The 7500-nt window shown below is 51.4% G+C and overlaps 1 non-coding gene and 1 pseudogene across 1 annotated transcript; both read left to right on the top strand.

Annotated features, from left to right (window-relative positions):
* The first annotated feature begins 7024 nt into the window (after positions 1–7024).
* LOC149573397 (5.8S ribosomal RNA) lies at positions 7025–7178 on the top strand. Its single transcript, XR_016361156.1, has one exon. It is a non-coding gene; the product is annotated as a 5.8S ribosomal RNA (ribosomal RNA).
* A 224-nt stretch (positions 7179–7402) lies between these two features.
* Positions 7403–7500, top strand: part of LOC149573396 (25S ribosomal RNA) — a 3216-nt pseudogene continuing 3118 nt past the window's right edge.

Genomic DNA, 7500 nt, shown 5'->3' with positions numbered 1-7500 from the left:
AAAAAATCTTCCAAGTCCAAATTTCGGGTAGGCGGGGTTTCGTAATTTCCATGTGCCAAATTCCGAGTGGGTGGGGTTTGTAAATTCCGCGAGGGCGAAAAAAACTTCCAGGTCCAAATTTCGAGCGGGTGGGGTTTGTAAATTTTTGTGAGGGCAGAAAAATCTTCCGACTGCAAATTCCAGGCGGGTCCTCGGGTTTTGTAATTTTTGCGAGGGCAGACAACTCATGTACGTGATCCAAAACTGGTCAACTTATTTTTTTGGTTAACGCCCAAAGTTTTGAACTCAAATCGAGTTGGCTACCCCGACTCGAATCGCCTCCGAATTTTTCGCACAACCCATGTCACCGTGCTTGACTTGATTCTAAGTGCCCCGAGTCATGTACGTGGTCCAAAAGAGGTCAACCTTTTTTTTTTGGGGGGGTTAATGCCCAAAGTTTTCAACTCGAACCGTGTCGGCAACCCTGACACGAATCGCCCCAATTACCCGAACCCTGACTCGAATCGTGTCGAGCCTTAACCGCCTCCAATTTTTTCGCACGACTCATGTCACCGTGCTCGACATGATTCTAAGTGCGCCGAGTCATGTGCGTGATCCAAAGGCGGTCAACTCTTTTTTTGGGTTAACGCCCAAAGTTTTCAACCCACATTGTGTCGGCAACCCCGACTCATATTGCCTCGAGCCTTAACCGCCTCCAGTTTTTTTGCAGGACTCATGTCACCGTGCTCGACTTGGTGCCCCGAGTCATGTACGTGATCCAAAAGTGGTTAAATTCTTCCTTCTTTGGTTAACACCCAAAGATTTCAACCCGAATCGTGTCAGCAACCCTAACTCAAATCGCCTCGAACCTTAATCGCCTGCAATTTTTTCGAACCACTCATGTCACCGTGCTTGACTTGATTCTATGCGCCCCAAGTCATGTACGTGATCCAAAAGCGATTAACTCTTTTTCTAGCTAACGGCCAAAGTTTTCGAATCGACTCAGCTACCCCGACTCAAATTGCCTCGAGCCTTAACCGCCTCCATTTTTTTTTTCGCTCAACTCATGTAATCGCACTCGCCTTGATTCTGAGTGGCCCGAGTCACTTACATGATCCAAAACAGGGTAACTTTTTCTTTTTTCTTTTTTTTTGTCAAGTCCCAAAGTTTTGAACTCGAATAGAGTCGGATGCCCCGACTCGAGTCGTCTCAAAATTTTTTGCACGACTCATGTCACCGTGCTCGACTTGATTCTAAGTGCCCTCACCAATTACTCTCACTAAGTCAACTCTTTAGGACCGTTCATCAAGTCACCTCGCCAAGTCGACCCTTGAAGTCCATTCATCAAGTCACCCCACCAAGTCGACTCTTTAAGTCAGTTCACGAAGTCACCCAACCAGGTCGGCCCACCAAGGACTCTCACCAAGTCAACTCTCTAAGTCTGTTCATCAGGTCACCCCACCGAGTACTCTCACCAAGTCAACTCTTTAGGTCCGTTCATCAACTCACCCCGCAAAGTCGACCCTCTAAGTTCGTTCATCGAGTCACCCGACCAAGTCGACTCTTTAAGTCCTTTCATCAAGTCACCCCGCCAAGCCGACTCTTTAAGACCGTTCATCAAGTCACCAGAACAACTACTCTCACCAAGTTGACTCTATAAGTCCGTTCATCAAGTTGGCCCACCAAGTACTCCCACCAAGTCGACTCTTTAAGTTCGTTCATCAGTTCACCCCACCAAGTACTCTCACCAAGTCAACTCTTTAGGTCCGTTCATCAAGTCACCCCGCTAAGTCGACCCTTTAAGTCCGTTCATCAAGTCGCGCCGCCGAGTTGCTTCTCTAAGCCCACTCACCATGTCAGCTCACCAAGTTGGTTGTTCAAGTACGTTGCCAAGTCAACTCTTTAAGTTCGCTCACTAGGTCAGCCCGCCCAAGTCGCCTCTTTAAGTTCGTTCGCCAGGTCGGCCCGCCCAAGTCGCATTAGCGGGCTAACTCGCCGAGTCACCTCACGAAGTTGACTCTTTAAGTGGGCTCACCAAGTCAGCTCACCAAGTCGACTCACCATCTCGCCTCGATAAGTTGGCTTGCCGAGTTACCCCACCAAGTCGTCGCCTCTTTAAGCCCGCTCACCGTGTCAGCTCGTCAGGTCGGCTCACCAAGTCGACTAATCAAGTAGGCCCACCAAGTCGTCTCAAGGATAGCTCCTCACCATGAGTCGCCTCACCATGTTGACTCAATGAGTCACCTCACCATGTTGACTCTTTGAGCCTGCTCGCTAGGTTGCCTCACCAAGTCGACTCGAGTACGTTGCCAAGTCGACTCTTTAAGTTCGCTCGCCAGGTCGACTCGCCAAGTCAGCTCACCATGTCATCTCAATGAACCAACTCGCCGAGTCGCCTCACCATGTCGGCTCTCTCATACCACTCGCCAAGTCGCCCCACCAACTCGCCCCGTTAGGCCCACTCACCACGACGCCCCGTTAGGCCCACTCTCACCAAGTGGACTCTTTAAGTCTGCTCATAAAGTCAAGCCACCAAGTACTCTCACCAAGTCGACTCTTTAAGTCCTTTCATCGAGTCACCCCACCAAGTACTCTCACCAAGTCAACTCTTTAGGTCCGTTCATAGAGTCACCCCACCAAGTCGACCCTTCAAGTGCGTTCATCAAGTCACCCCACCAAGTTGACTCTTTAAGTTCATTCATCAACTCACCCTGCCAGGTCAGCCCACAAATTACTCTCACCAAGTCGACTCTTTAAGTTTGTTCATCAAGTCACCCCGCCAGGTCGGCCCACCAAGTGGACTCTTTAAGTTCGTTCATGAAGTCACTCTGCCAAGTCAGCCCACTAGGTTGACTCTGTAAGTTCGTTCATCAAGTCACCCCGCCAGGTCAGCCCACCAACTACTCTCACCAAGTCGACTCTTTAAGTTTTCTCACCAAGTCACCCCGCCAGGTCGGCCCACCAAGTACTCTCACCAGGTCGACTCTTTAGGTTTGTTCATCAGGGCACCCCACCGAGTACTCTAACCAAGTCGACTCTTTAAGTTCGTTCATCAAGTCGCCCCGCCAGGTCGGCCCACCAAGTCGACCCTTTAAGTTCGGTCATCAACTCACCCCGCCAGGTCGGCCCACCAAGTACTCTCACAAAGTCGACTCTTTAGGTTCGTTCATCAATTCACCCCGCCAACTCGGCCCACCAAGTTCTCTCACTGGGTCGACTCTTTAAGTTCGTTCATCAAGTCACCCCGCCAGTTCGACCCACCAAGTACTCTCACAAAGTCGACTCTCTAAGTTCGTTCATCAAGTCACCCTGCCAGGTCACCCCACCAAGTACTCTCACCAAGTCACCCCGGTAGTTCAACCCACCAAGTTGACTCTTTAAGTTTGTTCATCAAGTCACCCGGCCAAGTCGGCCCACCAAGTTGACTCTTTAAGTCCGTTCATCAAGTCACGTGACCAGGTCAGCCCACCGAGTACTCTCACCAAGTCGACTCTTTAAGTTTGTTCATCAAGTCACCCGGCCAGGTCGGCCCACCAAGTCACCAAGTACTCTCACCAAGTCGACTCTCTAAGTTTGTTCATCAAGTCACCACGCTAGGTCAGCCCACCAAGTCGAATCTTTAAGTCCGTTCATCAAGTCACCCCACCAAGTACTCTAACCAAGTCGATTCTTCAAGTGCGTTCATCAAGTCACCCGGCCAACTACTCTCACCAAGTCGACTCTTTAACTATGTTCATCAAGTCACCCGACCAAGCACTCTCACCACGTCAACTCTTTAGGTCCGTTCATAAAGTCACCCCACCAAGTCGACCCTTCAAGTGCGTTCATCAAGTCACCCCACCAAGTACTCTCACCAATTCGACTCTTTAAGTCCTTTCATCAAGTCACCACACCAAGTACTCTCACCAAGTCAACTCTTTAGGACTGGTCATCAAGTCACCTCGCCAAGTCAACCCTTGAAGTCCGTTCATCAAGTCACCCCACCAAGTCGACTCTTTAAGTCAGTTCACGAAGTCACCCAACCAGGTCGGCCCACCAAGGACTCTCACCAAGTTGACTCTCTAAGTCTGTTCATCAGGTCACCCCACTGAGTACTCTCACCAATTCAACTCTTTAGGTCCATTCATCAACTCACCCCGCAAAGTTGACCCTCTAAGTTCGTTCATCGAGTCACCCGACCAAGTCGACTCTTTAAGTCCTTTCACCAAGTCACCCTGCCAAGCCGACTCTTTAAGTCCGTTCATCAAGTCACCAGAACAACTACTGTCACCAAGTCGACTCTATAAGTCCGTTCATCAAGTCGGCCCACCAAGTACTCCCACCAAGTTGACTCTTTAAGTCCGTTCATCAGTTCACCCCGCCAAGTAATCTCACCAAGTCAACTCTTTAGGTCCGTTCATCAAGTCACCCCGCTAAGTCGACCCTTTAAGTCCGTTCATCATGTCGCCTCACCGAGTTGCTTCTCTAAGCCCACTCACCATGTCAGCTCACCAAGTCAGTTGTTCAAGTACGTTGCCAAGTCAACTCTTTAAGTTCGCTCACCAGGTCAGCCCGCCCAAGTCGCCTCTTTAAGTTCGTTCGCCAGGTCGGCCCGCCCAAGTCGCATCAGCGGGCTAACTCACCAAGTCACCTCACAAAGTTGACTCTTTAAGTGTGCTCACCAAGTCAGCTCACCAAGTCGACTCACCATCTCGCCTCGATAAGTTGGCTTGCCGAGTTACCCCACCAAGTCGTCGCCTCTTTAAGCCCGCTCACCGTGTCAGCTCGTCAGGTCGGCTCACCAAGTCGACTAATCAAGTAGGCCCACCAAGTCGCCTCAAGGATAGCTCCTCACCATGAGTCGCCTCACCATGTTGACTCTTTGAGCCCGCTCGCCAAGTCGCCTCACCAAGTTGACTCGAGTACGTTGCCAAGTTGACTCTTTAAGTTCGCTCGCCAGGTCGACTCGCCAAGTCAGCTCACCATGTCATCTCAACGAACCAACTCGCCAAGTCGCCTCACCACGTCGGCTCTCTAATACCACTCGCCAAGTCGCCCCACCAACTCGCCCCGTTAGGCCCACTCACCAAGTCTCCCCGTTAGGCCCACTCTCACCAAGTGGACTCTTTAAGTCTGCTCATAAAGTTGAGCCACCAAGTACTCTCACCAAGTCGACTCTTTAAGTCCTTTCATCGAGTCACCCCACCAAGTACTCTCACCAAGTCAACTCTTTAGGTCCGTTCATAGAGTCACCCCACCAAGTCGACCCTTCAAGTGCGTTCATCAAGTCACCCCACCAAGTCGACTCTTTAAGTTCATTCATCAAGTCACCCTACTAGGTCAGCCCACAAATTACTCTCACCAAGTCGACTCTTTAAGTTCGTTCATCAAGTCACCTCGCCAGGTCGGCCCACCAAGTGGACTCTTTAAGTTCGTTCATGAAGTCACTCTGCCAAGTCAGCCCACCAGGTCGACTCTGTAAGTTCGTTCATCAGGTCACCCCGCCAGGTCAGCCCACCAACTACTCTCACCAAGTCGACTCTTTAAGTTTGCTCACCAAGTCACCCTGCCAGGTCGGCCCAGCAAGTACTCTCACCAGGTCGACTCTTTAGGTTTGTTCATCAGGGCACCCCACCGAGTACTCTAACCAAGTCGACTCTTTAAGTTCATTCATCAAGTCGCCCTGCCAGGTCGGCCCACCAAGTCGACCCTTTAAGTTCGGTCATCAACTCACCCCGCCAGGTCAGCCCACCAAGTACTCTCACAAAGTCGACTCTTTAGGTTCATTCATCAATTCACCCCGCCAGCTCGGCCCACCAAGTTCTCTCACCGGGTTGACTCTTTAAGTTCGTTCATCAAGTCACCCTGCCAGTTCGACCCACCAAGTACTCTCACAAAGTCGAATCTTTAAGTCCATTCATCAAGTCACCCCACCAAGTAATCTAACCAAGTCGATTCTTCAAGTGCGTTCATCAAGTCACCCGGCCAACTACTCTCACCAAGTCAACTCTTTAACTATGTTCATCAAGTCACCCCACCAAGCACTCTCACCACGTCAACTCTTTAGGTCCGTTCATAAAGTCACCCCACCAAGTCGACCCTTCAAGTGCGTTCATCAAGTCACCCCACCAAGTACTCTCACCAATTTGACTCTTTAAGTCCTTTCATCAAGTCACCACACCAAGTACTCTCACCAAGTCAACTCTTTAGGACCGTTCATCAAGTCACCTCGCCAAGTCGACCCTTGAAGTCCGTTCATCAAGTCACCCCACCAAGTCGACTCTTTAAGTCAGTTCACGAAGTCACCCAACCAGGTCGGCCCACCAAGGACTCTCACCAAGTCGACTCTCTAAGTCTGTTCATCAGGTCACCCCACCGAGTACTCTCACCAAGTCAACTCTTTAGGTCCGTTCATCAACTCACCCCGCAAAGTCGACCCTCTAAGTTTGTTCATCGAGTCACCCGACCAAGTTGACTCTTTAAGTCCTTTCATCAAGTCACCCCGCCAAGCTGACTCTTTAAGTCCATTCATCAAGTCACCAGAACAACTACTCTCACCAAGTCGACTCTATAAGTCTGTTCATCAAGTCGGCCCACCAAGTACTCCCACCAAATCGACTCTTGGTTGCAGTTCAGAGGGGGTCCGGGCCTCGTCCCTCGTTGAGATTTCACGGTCCAATCGCGTGCGCGGCGCTGTGCCAGGGATCCGTCGTTTCGACAGCGGCAAGTCGGGACTGCTGCAACCCCCCGTTGCCTTGCCCAGGTGTGTTGACTCATCGCTTGGAGCGTTCTGTGTTTAGGATGGGTGCACTCGCATGATTTGCGGGGCAGGGGCCCCGTCCGCTGACATAGCTCTCCCATGCATCGCCTCCCACCTTTGTGAGGGGATAGGGCGGGGACACACCACAGCGTTCCTCGTCGCACCCATTGGGTGCTCGGGGTTCGGGATGTGTCAACACCCAACAACACACGGGTGCATCGCACACCTTAGAAATCCAAAGAACAAAGCGTGAGCCAGCGCCTTGCGCGCTTGGGTCGCCGAAAGGCAAAAACAAAACAAAATCACGACTCTCGGCAACGGATATCTCGGCTCTCGCCACGATGAAGAATGTAGCAAAATGTGATACTTAGTGTGAATTGTAGAATCCCGTGAATCATCAAGTCTTTGAACGCAAGTTGCGCCCGAGGCCTCGGCCAAGGGCACGTCTGCTTGGGCGTCGCACTAAAAAATTTTGCCCTCCCCGACGAGGAGCGGAGATGGCCGTCCGTGTCTGCAAGTGGCGCGCGGTCGGCTGAAATGAGCACGAGGTCCGTCGATCCGTCGCGATGAGCGGTGGCTCGCAAAGGCCGGCGTTGGTTTGCGTCGATCGAACGATTCCTCGCGAGGAACTTTATTCTGGGCTCAGCGGCCCGCCGCAGCGCGGGCATTGCTGCATCTCTATCGCGTCCCCAAGTCAGGCGTGAGAACCCGCTGAGTTTAAGCATATCAATAAGCAGAGGAAAAGAAACTTACCAGGATTCCCCTAGTAACGGCGAGTGAAC

Source organism: Cupressus sempervirens, chromosome 2, assembly GCF_028749045.1.
Source record: "Cupressus sempervirens isolate cs-2001-9-10 chromosome 2, ASM2874904v1, whole genome shotgun sequence".
Classification (NCBI taxonomy): Eukaryota; Viridiplantae; Streptophyta; class Pinopsida; order Cupressales; family Cupressaceae; genus Cupressus; species Cupressus sempervirens.
This window is presented reverse-complemented; position numbering and strand designations above follow the sequence as displayed.